The 13,207-nt window shown below is 39.5% G+C and overlaps 2 non-coding genes across 2 annotated transcripts; both read left to right on the top strand.

Annotated features, from left to right (window-relative positions):
• Nucleotides 1–2,223: 2,223 nt before the first annotated feature.
• On the top strand, nt 2,224–2,331 carry LOC112725137 (small nucleolar RNA R71). The gene has a single exon (XR_003164263.1). It is a non-coding gene; the product is annotated as a small nucleolar RNA R71 (small nucleolar RNA).
• An 8,934-nt stretch (nt 2,332–11,265) lies between these two features.
• LOC112725124 (small nucleolar RNA R71) lies at nt 11,266–11,373 on the top strand. Its single transcript, XR_003164251.1, has one exon. It is a non-coding gene; the product is annotated as a small nucleolar RNA R71 (small nucleolar RNA).
• The last annotated feature ends 1,834 nt before the right edge of the window (nt 11,374–13,207 follow it).

Genomic DNA, 13,207 nt, shown 5'->3' with positions numbered 1-13,207 from the left:
TGTGAAAGAAGGGTGAGAAAAAGTGAGTGGAGGTAGGTGGGGATCCTGTGGGGTCCACAGATCCTGAGTGGATCCTGTGGGGTCCACAGATCCTGAGGTGTTCAAGGATTTCAACCTTACACCCTTTAGGCATGTAAAAATGCCTTTGCACCCAACTCTGGGCGTTCAGCGCCAGGTTGGTGCCCATTTTGGGCGTTCAGCGCCCATTTGTGTGCCATTTCTGGCGTTGAATGCCAGAACCATGCTTGTTCTGGGCGTTCAGCGCCAGAATGTTGCCATTTTGGGCGTTCAGCGCCAGAACCATGCTCTGTTCTGGCGCTGAACGCCAGACAGATGCTCCTCCAGGGTGTGATTTTTTTCTTCTGCTGTTTTTGATTCCATTTTTGATTTTTTTTGTTTATTTTGTGGCTCCACATGATCATGAACCTATAAAGACATAAAACTTAGAAAGATATAGTTAGATAAATAAAAATTGGGTTGCCTCCCAACAAGCGCTTCTTTAATGTCAATAGCTTGACAGTGGGCTCTCATGGAGCCTCACAGATGTGCAGAGCTTTGTTGAGACTCTCCAACACCAAACTTGGAGTTTGGATATGGGAGTTCAACACCAAACTTAGAGTTTGGATATGGCCGCCCAACACCAAACTTAGAGTTTGACTGTGGGGGCTCTGGTTGACTCTGCTTTGAGAGAAGCTTTTTCTGCTTCCTCTCCATGATGGCAGAGGGAGATCCTTGAGTTTTAAGCACAAGGGAGTTCTCATTCCATTGAAGGACTATTTCACCTCTGTCAACATCAATCACAGCTCTTGCTGTGGCCAGGAAAGGTCTTCCTAGGATGATGGATTCATCCTCTTCCTTTCCAGTGTCCAGGACTATGAAATCAGCAGGGATGTAAAGGCCCTCAACCTTTACTAATATGTCCTCTACTTGTCCATAAGCCTGTTTTCTTGAATTGTCTGTCATCTCTAATGAGATTTTAACAGCTTGCACCCCATAGATTCCCAGTTTCTCTATTACAGAGAGGGGCATGAGGTTTATCCCTGAACCAAGGTCACACAATGCTCTGAATGTCATGGTGCCTATGGTACAAGGTATTAGGAACTTTCCAGGATCCTGTTTCTTCTGAGGCAATCTCAGTTGATCCAGATCACTCAGTTCACTGGTGAACAGGGGAGGTTCATCTTCCCAAGTCTCAATACCAAATAATTTGGCATTCAGCTTCATGATTGCACCAAGAAACTTGGCAGTTTGCTCTTCAGTGACATCCTCATTCTCTTCAGAAGAGGAATACTCATCAGAGCTCATGAAGGGCATAAGGAGGTTCAATGGAATCTCTATGGTCTCTAGATGAGCCTCAGATTCCTTTGGTTCCTCAGAGGGAAGCTCCTTATGGATCACTGGACATCCCAGGAGGTCTTCCTCTTGGGGATTCACGTCCTCCACTCCCCTTGTAGGTTCGGCCATTTTGCTTATGTCAATGGCCTTGCACTCTCCTTTTGGGTTCTCTTCTGTATTGCTTGGGAGAGTACTGGGAGGGATTTCAGTGATCCTTTTACTCAGCTGGCCCACTTGTGCTTCCAGATTTCTAATGGAAGACCTTGTTTCATTCATGAAACTTATAATGGCCTTAGATAGATCAGAGACTAAGTTTGCTAAATTAGAAGAATTTTGTTCAGAGTTCTCTGTCTGTTGCTGAGTGGATGATGGAAAAGGTTTATTATTGTTAAACCTGTTTCTTCCACCATTATTAAAGCCTTGTTGAGGCTTTTGATCCTTCCATGAGAAATTTGGATGATTTCTCCATGATGAGTTATAGGTGTTCCCATAAGGTTCACCTAAGTAATTTACCTCTGCTATTGCAGGGTTCTCAGGATCATAGGCTTCTTCTTCAGAAGGTGCCTCTTGAGTACTGTTGGATGCAGTTTGCATTCCATTCAGACTCTGAGAAATCATATTGACTTGTTGAGTCAATATTTTATTCTGAGCCAATATGGCATTCAGAGTATCAATCTCAAGAACTCCCTTCTTCATAGGCGTCCCATTACTCACAGGATTCCTTTCAGAAGTGTACATGAACTGGTTATTAGCAACCATGTCAATGAGTTCTTGAGCTTCTGCAGGCGTTTTCTTTAGGTGAATGGATCCACCTGCAGAGGTGTCCAATGACATCTTTGATAAGTCAGACAGACCATCATAGAATATGTTCAGGATGGTCCATTCTGAAAGCATGTCAGAGGGACACTTTTTGGTCAGTCCTTTGTATCTCTCCCAAGCTTCATAGAGGGATTCACCATCCTTCTGTTTGAAGGTTTGAACATCCACTCTAAGCTTACTAAGCTTTTGAGGAGGAAAGAACTTGGCTAAGAAAGCCTTGACCAGCTTATCCCAAGAGTCCAGGCTGTCTTTAGGTTGAGAATCCAACCATATTCTAGCTCTGTCTCTTACAGCAAAAGGGAAAAGCATGAGCCTGTAGACTTCAGGATCTACTCCATTAGTCTTAACAGTATCACATATCTGCAAGAATTCAGTTAAGAACTGAAAGGGATCTTCAGATGGAAGTCCATGAAACTTGCAGTTTTGCTGCATCAGAGAAACTAATTGAGGTTTCAGCTCAAAGTTGTTTGCTCCAATGGCAGGAATGGAGATGCTTCTTCCATAAAGATTGGAATTAGGTGCAGTAAAGTCACCAAGCATTCTCCTTGCATTATTGTTGGGTTCGGCTGCCATCTCCTTTACTTGTTCGAAATTTTCAATCAAGTTGTCTCTGGATTGTTGTAATTTAGCTTCTCTTAATTTTCTCTTCAGAGTCCTTTCAGGTTCTGGATCAGCTTCAACAAGAATGCCTTTTTCTCTGTCCCTGCTCATAAGAAAGAGGAGAGAAAAAGAAAAGAAGAGGAATCCTCTATGTCACAGTAAAGAGGTTCCTTATTGTTAGTAGAAGAAAAGAAGAAATTCGAACACAGATAGAAGAGGGGGTTCGAATTTGGTGATGATGTGAGGAAGAGATGTTAGTAGATGGATAAATAATAAGAAGGAGATGAGAGGGAGAGAGAATTTTCGAAAAATATTTTTGAAAAAAAAAGAGTTAGTGATTTTTGAAAATTGTTTTTGAAAAAGGTTAGTAGTTTTTCGAAAATTCAAATAAAAAGATAAAATAATTAGTTAATTAAAAAGAAATTTTGAAAAAGGGGAAGGATGTTTTCGAAAATTAGAGAGAGAGAGTTAGTTAGGTGGTTTTGAAAAAGATAAGAAACAAACAAAAAGTTAGTTAGTTAATTGAAACAAATTTTGAAAGGGTGAGAAGTTAGGAAGTTAGAAAAGATATTTTGAAATCAAATTTTTGAAAAAGATAAGATAAGAAGATATTTTTTTTTTAAAAGATATGATTGAAATTAGTTTTGAAAAAGATTTGATTTTAAAAATCTCAATTAATGACTTGATTCATAAGAAATCACAAGATATGATTCTAGAACTTAAAGTTTGAATCTTTCTTAACAAGCAAGTAACAAACTTCAAATTTTTGAATCAAAACATTAATTGATTAAGTTATTTTCGAAAATTTTATATAAAAATAGGAAAAAGATTTTTGAAAAATATTTTTGGAATTTTCGAAAATAACTAAGAATTTTGAAAAAGATTTGATTTTTGAAAAAGATTTTGAAAAAGATGAGATTTTCAAATTGAAAATTTGATTTGACTCATAAGAAACAACTTGATTTTAAAAATTTTTGAAAAAGTCAACTCAAATTTTCGAATTTGATGAGAGAAAAAGGGAAAAATATTTTTTTTTTATTTTTGAATTTTTATGATGCAAGAGAAAAACACTAAAAAGATGCAATGCATGAAATTTTTAGATCAAAACATGTGATGCATGCAAGAATGCTATGAATGTCAAGATGAACACCAAGAACACTATGAATGTCAAGATGAACATCAAGAACAAAATTTTGAAAAATTTTGATGCAAAGAAAACATGCAAGACACCAAACTTAGAAATCTTTCATGTATAGACACTAAGATTTCAATAATGCATATGAAAAACATGAAAAGACACCAAACAAAAAATCATCAAGATCAAACAAGAGGACTTACCAAGAACAACTTGAAGATCATGAAGAACACTATGAATGCATGAAATTTTCGAAAAATGCAAGATGCATATGCAAGTGACACCAAACTTATAACATGACTCAAGACTCAAACAAGAAACATGAAATATTTTTTATTTTTATGATTTTCTAATTTTTTTGGATTTTTTTCGAAAATTATATGAAAAAGAAAAATAAGGATTCCAAAATTTTTAATATGAATTCCAGGAATCTTGCCATGTTAGTCTAAAGCTTCAGTCCAGGAATTAGACATGGCTCACTAGCCAGCCAAGCTTTCAATGAAAGCTCCAGTCCAAAACACTAGACATGGCCAATGGCCAGCCAAGCTTCAGCATGTAAAAAATCAGGCATATAAGTTTTCTTTTTTGTCATGTGGAAGCCTCAGTCCAAGAGAATTTAGACATGGCTTTACAACCAGCCAGGCTTCAACATGCTTCATGAAACACTAGAATTCATTCTTAAAAATTTTGAATAAATTTTTTTTTTTTTTGAAAACATTTTTATTTTTTTTTTTCGAAAGCAGATGAGAAAATTTTAGAAATATTTTTGAAAAATTTTTGAAAATAAAAAAGAAAATTACCTAATATGAGCAACAAGATGAACCGTTAGTTGTCCAAACTCGAACAATCCCCGGCAACGGCGCCAAACTCTTTGTGCTGTTGCCGGATCGAACTTGGCACTGATGTTACCGGACCAAAAGCTTGCCGAAAACTCGAACAATCCCCGGCAACGGCGCCAAAAACTTGGTGCACGAAATTGTGATGTCTAAAGGCTCCAAAGACTTGGTGCTCTGATCTCAATACATAATTGTCACAACTTCGATACAACTAACCAGCAAGTGCACTGGGTCGTCCAAGTAATACCTTACGTGAGTAAGGGTCGAATCCCACGGAGATTGTTGGTATGAAGCAAGCTATAGTCACCTTGCAATTCTCAGTCAGGCAGATATAAATGGATAATGATGTTTTCGAATTTTAAATAATAGAATAGGGATAGAGGTACTTATGTAAATCATTGGTGAGAGTTTCAGATAAGCGTATGGAGATGCTTTCGTTCCTCTGAACCTCTGCTTTCCTGCTGTCTTCATCCAATCAGTCTTGCTCCTTTCCATGGCTGGCTTTATGTAATGCATCCCATTGTCAATGGCTACTTTCGGTCATCTCTCGGGAAAATGATCCAGTGCCCTGTCACGGCACGGCTAATCGTCTGGAGGCATCACCCTTGTCAATGGTTGCATCTTGTCCTCTCTGTGAATACTATGCAAACATGCTCTGTCACAGCATGGCTATTCATCCGTCGGTTCTCGATCATGTCGGAATAGAATCCATTGATTCTTTTGCGTCTGTCACTAACGCCCCACACTCGCGAGTTTGAAGCTCGTCACAGTCATTCATTCATTGAATCCTACTCGGAATACCACAGACAAGGTTTAGACCTTCCGGATTCTCTTGAATGCCGCCATCATTCTAGCTTACGCCACGAAGATTCTGGTTAGGAGATCTAAGAGATAATCATTCAGTCTAATGTAGAACGGAAGTGGCTGTCAGGCACGCGTTCATAGGGAATGATGATGATTGTCACATTCATCACATTCAGGTTGAACTGCGAATGAATATCTTAGAAGCGAAACAAGATGAATTGAATAGAAACAGTAGTACTTGCATTAATCTTTGAGGAACAGCAGAGCTCCACACCTTAATCTATGGAGTGTAGAAACTCTACCGTATGAAAATACATAAGTGAAGGTCCAGGCATGGCCGAGATGGCTAGCCCCTCTGATCTAAGAACAATGCGCTCAAAGATGATCAAAGGATCAAAAGGTAATCCAAAGATGTCTAATACAATAGTAAAATGTCCTATTTATAACAAACTAGCTACTAGGGTTTACATGAGTAAGTAATTGGTGCATAAATCCACTTCTGGGGCCCACTTGGTGTGTGCCTGGGCTGAGCTTTAAGTGTTGCACGTGCAGAGGCCATTTGTGGAGTTGAACGCCAGTTTTAGTGCCAGTTTGGGCGTTCAACTCTGGTTTTGGCTCCTTTCTGGCGCTGGACTCCAGAATTGAGCAGAGAGCTGGCGTTGAACGCCGGTTTACGTCGTCTAAACTTAGGCAAAGTATGGACTATTATATATTGCTGGAAAGCCCTGGATGTCTACTTTCCAACGCAATTGGAAGAGCGCCATTTCGAGTTCTGTAGCTCCAGAAAATCCACTTTGAGTGCAGGGAGGTCAGAATCCAACAGCATCAGCAGTCCTTCTTCAACCTCTGAATCTGATTTCTGCTCAAGTCCCTCAATTTCAGCCAGAAAATAACTGAAATCACAGAAAAACACACAAACTCATAGTAAAGTCCAGAAATGTGAATTTAGCATAAAAACTAATGAAAACATCCCTAGTAATGACTAAATCCTACTAAAAACATACTAAAAACAATGCCAAAAAGCGTATAAATTATCCGCTCATCACAACACCAAACTTAAATTGTTGCTTGTCCCCAAGCAACTAGAAATCAAATAGGATAAAAAGAAGAGAATATACTATAAATTCCAAACTATCAATGAAACAGAGCTTCAATCAGATGAGCGGGACTTATAGCTTTTTGCCTCTTGAATAGTTTTGGCATCTCACTTTATCCATTGAAGTTCAGAATGATTGGCTTCTATAGGAACTCAGAGTTCAGATAGTGTTATTGATTCTCCTAGTTCAGTATGATGATTCTTGAACACAGCTTATTTTATGAGTCTTGGCCGTGGCCCTAAGCACTTTGTTTTCCAGTATTACCACCGGATACATAAATGCCACAGACACATAATTGGGTGAACCTTTTCAGATTGTGACTTAGCTTTGCCAAAGTCCCCAATTAGAGGTGTCCAGGGTTCTTAAGCACACTCTTTTTTTTTTGCTTTGCCCTTGCCTTTTGGTTTTAAGGGATATTGGCTTTTTCTGCTTGCTTTTTCTTTTTCTTTCTATTTTTTTTCGCCTATTTTTTTTTTTTTTTGAATACAAGCTTTGTTCTTTGCTGCTTTTTCTTGCTTCAAGAATCATTTTTTTGTGATTTTTCAGATTATCAAATAACATGTCTCCTAGTCATCATTCTTTCAAGAGCCAACATATTTAACATTCTTAAACAACAACTTCAAAAGACATATGCACTGTTCAAGCATACATTCAGAAAACAAGAAGCATTGTCACCACATCAATATAATTAAACTAAGTTCAAGGATAAATTCGAAACTCATGTACTTCTTGTTCTTTTGAATTAAAACATTTTTCATTTAAGAGAGGTGATGGATTCATAGGACATTCATAACTTTAAGACATAGTTACTAACTACTAATGATCATGTAATGAAAACACAAACATAGATAAGCACATAACATAAAAAAAACGAAAAACAGAAGAAATAAGAACAAGGAATGAGTCCACCTTAGTGATGATGGCGTTTCCTTCTTGAGGCACCAAGGATGTCCTTGAGCTCTTCTATGTCTCTTCCTTGTCTTTGTTGCTCCTCCTTCATTGCTTTTTGATCTTCTCTTATTTCATGAAGGATGACGGAGTGCTCTTGCTGTTCCACCCTTAATGTCCCATGTTGGAACTCAATTCTTCTAGGGAGGTATTGATTTGCTCCCAATAGTTTTGTGGAGGAAAATGCATTTGAGGCATCTCCGGGATCTCATGGTGATGAGCTTCCTGCGCCTCTTGAGCTCCATGAGTGGGCTCTCTTGCTTGCTCCATCTTTTTCTTAGTGATGGGCTTGTCTTCCTTAATAGGAATGTCCCCTTCTATGAATGCTCCAGCTGAGTAACATAGATGGCAAATAAGATGAGGAAAAGCTAGCCTTGCCATGGGAGAGGACTTGTCAGCTATTTTGTAGAGTTCGTGAGGTATAATCTCATGAACTTCCACCTCTTCTCCAATCATGATACTATGGATCATGATGGCCCGGTCTATAGTAACTTCAGACCGGTTGCTAGTGGGAATGATTGAGCACTGAATGAACTCCAACCATCCTCTAGCTACAGGCTTGAGGTCCAATCTTCTCAGTTGAACCGGCTTGCCTTTGGAGTCAATCTTCCATTGAGCTCTTTCCTCACATATGTCCATAAGGACTTGGTCCAACCTTTGATCAAAGTTGACCCTTCTTGTGTAGGGGCGTTCATCTCCTTGCATCATAGGCAAGTTAAATGCCAACCTCACATTTTCCGGACTAAAATCTAAGTATTTTCCCCGAACCATTGTTACATAGTTCTTTGGATCCGGGTTCTTACTTTGATCATGGTTCTTGGTGATCCATGCATTGGCATAGAACTCTTGAACCATTAGGATGCCGACTCGTTGGATGGGTTTTGTTAGAACTTCCCAACCTCTTCTTTGAATCTCATGTCGGATCTCCGGATACTCATTTCTTTTGAGTTGGAAGGGGACCTCGGGGATCACCTTCTTCTTGGCCACAACATCATAGAAGTGGTCTTGATGGGCTTTAGAGATGAACCTTTCCATCTCCCATAACTCGGATGTGGAAGCTTTTGTCTTCCCTTTCCCTCTTCTAGAGGATTCTCCGGTCTTAGGTGCCATCAATGGTAATGGAGAAACAAAAAAAAGCTATGCTTTTACCACACCAAACTTAGAATATTGCTCACCCTCGAGCAATAAACAAAAGAATAGAAGAAGAAGAAGAAGAAAGAAGGAGAGGGAGAGGGGGATATGGTTTCGGCCAAGAGGAGTGTGTTGTGTGAATTTGGTGGAGAATGGAGAGCTTTATATAGGGAAGGGAGGGGGTTTAAAGTTCGGCCATATGGGTGGGTTTGGGTGGGAAATTGGTTTTGAATTTTGAAGGTAGGTGGGGTTTATGAGGTAGGTTTATGGGGAAGAGTGGATGGATGTGAGTGGTGAAGAGGTGATGGGGAGGAGAGATTGAGGTGATTGGTGAAGGGTTTATGGGAAAGAGTGTTTATGGGGTTGTGTGAAAGAAGGGTGAGAAGAAGTGAGTGGAGGTAGGTGTGGATCCTGTGGGGTCCACAGATCCTGAGGTGTTCAAGGATTTCAACCTTACACCCTTTAGGCATGTAAAAATGCCTTTGCACCCAACTCTGGGCGTTCAGCGCCAGGTTGGTGCCCATTTTGGGCGTTCAGCGCCCATTTGTGTGCCATTTCTGGCGTTGAACGCCAGAACCATGCTTGTTCTGGGCGTTCAGCGCCAGAATGTTGCCATTTTGGGCGTTCAGCGCCAGAACCATGCTCTGTTCTGGCGCTGAACGCCAGACAGATGCTCCTCCAGGGTGTGATTTTTTTCTTCTGCTGTTTTTGATTCCATTTTTGATTTTTTTTTGTTTATTTTGTGGCTCCACATGATCATGAACCTATAAAGACATAAAACTTAGAAAGATATAGTTAGATAAATAAAAATTGGGTTGCCTCCCAACAAGCGCTTCTTTAATGTCAATAGCTTGACAGTGGGCTCTCATGGAGCCTCACAGATGTGCAGAGCTTTGTTGAGACTCTCCAACACCAAACTTGGAGTTTGGATATGGGAGTTCAACACCAAACTTAGAGTTTGGATATGGCCGCCCAACACCAAACTTAGAGTTTGACTGTGGGGGCTCTGGTTGACTCTGCTTTGAGAGAAGCTTTTTCTGCTTCCTCTCCATGATGGCAGAGGGAGATCCTTGAGTTTTAAGCACAAGGGAGTTCTCATTCCATTGAAGGACTATTTCACCTCTGTCAACATCAATCACAGCTCTTGCTGTGGCCAGGAAAGGTCTTCCTAGGATGATGGATTCATCCTCTTCCTTTCCAGTGTCCAGGACTATGAAATCAGCAGGGATGTAAAGGCCCTCAACCTTTACTAATATGTCCTCTACTTGTCCATAAGCCTGTTTTCTTGAATTGTCTGTCATCTCTAATGAGATTTTAACAGCTTGCACCCCATAGATTCCCAGTTTCTCTATTACAGAGAGGGGCATGAGGTTTATCCCTGAACCAAGGTCACACAATGCTCTGAATGTCATGGTGCCTATGGTACAAGGTATTAGGAACTTTCCAGGATCCTGTTTCTTCTGAGGCAATCTCAGTTGATCCAGATCACTCAGTTCACTGGTGAACAGGGGAGGTTCATCTTCCCAAGTCTCAATACCAAATAATTTGGCATTCAGCTTCATGATTGCACCAAGAAACTTGGCAGTTTGCTCTTCAGTGACATCCTCATTCTCTTCAGAAGAGGAATACTCATCAGAGCTCATGAAGGGCATAAGGAGGTTCAATGGAATCTCTATGGTCTCTAGATGAGCCTCAGATTCCTTTGGTTCCTCAGAGGGAAGCTCCTTATGGATCACTGGACATCCCAGGAGGTCTTCCTCTTGGGGATTCACGTCCTCCACTCCCCTTGTAGGTTCGGCCATTTTGCTTATGTCAATGGCCTTGCACTCTCCTTTTGGTTCTCTTCTGTATTGCTTGGGAGAGTACTGGGAGGGATTTCAGTGATCCTTTTACTCAGCTGTCTCACTTGTGCTTCCAGATTTCTAATGGAAGACCTTGTTTCATTCATGAAACTTACAGTGGCCTTAGATAGATCAGAGACTAAGTTTGCTAAATTAGAAGAATTTTGTTCAGAGTTCTCTGTCTGTTGCTGAGTGGATGATGGAAAAGGTTTATTATTGTTAAACCTGTTTCTTCCACCATTATTAAAGCCTTGTTGAGGCTTTTGATCCTTCCATGAGAAATTTGGATGATTTCTCCATGATGAGTTATAGGTGTTCCCATAAGGTTCACCTAAGTAATTTACCTCTGCTATTGCAGGGTTCTCAGGATCATAGGCTTCTTCTTCAGAAGGTGCCTCTTGAGTACTGTTGGATGCAGTTTGCATTCCATTCAGACTCTGAGAAATCATATTGACTTGTTGAGTCAATATTTTATTCTGAGCCAATATGGCATTCAGAGTATCAATCTCAAGAACTCCCTTCTTCATAGGCGTCCCATTACTCACAGGATTCCTTTCAGAAGTGTACATGAACTGGTTATTAGCAACCATGTCAATGAGTTCTTGAGCTTCTGCAGGCGTTTTCTTTAGGTGAATGGATCCACCTGCAGAGGTGTCCAATGACATCTTTGATAAGTCAGACAGACCATCATAGAATATGTTCAGGATGGTCCATTCTGAAAGCATGTCAGAGGGACACTTTTTGGTCAGTCCTTTGTATCTCTCCCAAGCTTCATAGAGGGATTCACCATCCTTCTGTTTGAAGGTTTGAACATCCACTCTAAGCTTACTAAGCTTTTGAGGAGGAAAGAACTTGGCTAAGAAAGCCTTGACCAGCTTATCCCAAGAGTCCAGGCTGTCTTTAGGTTGAGAATCCAACCATATTCTAGCTCTGTCTCTTACAGCAAAAGGGAAAAGCATGAGCCTGTAGACTTCAGGATCTACTCCATTAGTCTTAACAGTATCACATATCTGCAAGAATTCAGTTAAGAACTGAAAGGGATCTTCAGATGGAAGTCCATGAAACTTGCAGTTTTGCTGCATCAGAGAAACTAATTGAGGTTTCAGCTCAAAGTTGTTTGCTCCAATGGCAGGAATGGAGATGCTTCTTCCATAAAGATTGGAATTAGGTGCAGTAAAGTCACCAAGCATTCTCCTTGCATTATTGTTGGGTTCGGCTGCCATCTCCTTACTTGTTCGAAATTTTCAATCAAGTTGTCTCTGGATTGTTGTAATTTAGCTTCTCTTAATTTTCTCTTCAAAGTCCTTTCAGGTTCTGGATCAGCTTCAACAAGAATGCCTTTTTCTCTGTCCCTGCTCATAAGAAAGAGGAGAGAAAAAGAAAAGAAGAGGAATCCTCTATGTCACAGTAAAGAGGTTCCTTATTGTTAGTAGAAGAAAAGAAGAAATTCGAACACAGATAGAAGAGGGGGTTCGAATTTGATGATGTGAGGAAGAGATGTTAGTAGATGGATAAATAATAAGAAGGAGATGAGAGGGAGAGAGAATTTTCGAAAAATATTTTGAAAAAAAAAGAGTTAGTGATTTTTGAAAATTGTTTTTGAAAAAGGTTAGTAGTTTTCGAAAATTCAAATAAAAAGATAAAATAATTAGTTAATTAAAAAGAAATTTTGAAAAAGGGAAGATGTTTTCGAAAATTGGCAGAAGATGTAGCAAAAGATATTTTGAAACAAAAAATTTTAAAAAATAAAAAAAAAATATTTCTAGAATTGGAAACAGATAAAATATGCACAAAAATCTTACCTCAAGCTTGAAAAATAGTTGATTTACAACCTAATTAGTCATAACTGTTGATCGATATGTACATGCAGATCAAAAGGTAACTCTGACATTTGCAAAACCTAATTCCTCAACTTTAGCAAACGAATAATGAATGCGAAGATCTCAGTATTTACAATCAACTAAGGATTTTCCAATTAAACATATCTCTCATCAATGATTCGCTAAGAAGCATTTGGCATTCAAGAAAAGACTCGACAATTGATGATTAATTCTAGGCCCTGCATTCTGGTTCCTCCCACGAATGCAATCCTCGCAATGTGGCAGGCAACCCAAACTGAAGCAAACCTAAACAATTTTGCATGATCAAAGATGAAATGCACAACGTAAAAGTAAATCATAGAATTTTATCTGATTCCTCTCTGAGCATACTGAAACTGAAGTTGAGTTTCTTCTGAAACTTTGACATGAGGTGCATATTCTTTTGAAGTTTGATCTAGGATGAAATACTTGAACTCGATAAGATCCTCATAGTGTCCTTGATCCGACAAGTCTTGCAATTCAATGCACTTGCTTGTTCATACGTCAGAAGACAGATCTCATGGGCACACAGTCATAATCTTCTTAACCTCTGGTACAATGCACTTCCAGTCTGAATTTCGGGCAATTGACATATAGAAAACTACAAAGTTCTCAAATTTTGAGTAATCGACAGACATGAAACTTGTTCAGTGCATAGTTATTCCTGCTTTCTTGAGATCAGAATATCTTAAGAAGCCGCTTGGAATACTCATGGAATGTCAGCATTTTGAAGTATAGCAAGGACACTCTGCTTGTCCAGGGTGTACTCTGTAGCTGATAAGCGCAAACTCACATACTGATT

Source organism: Arachis hypogaea, chromosome 11 (genome assembly GCF_003086295.3).
Source record: "Arachis hypogaea cultivar Tifrunner chromosome 11, arahy.Tifrunner.gnm2.J5K5, whole genome shotgun sequence".
NCBI classification, from domain to species: domain Eukaryota; kingdom Viridiplantae; phylum Streptophyta; class Magnoliopsida; order Fabales; family Fabaceae; genus Arachis; species Arachis hypogaea.
This window is presented reverse-complemented; position numbering and strand designations above follow the sequence as displayed.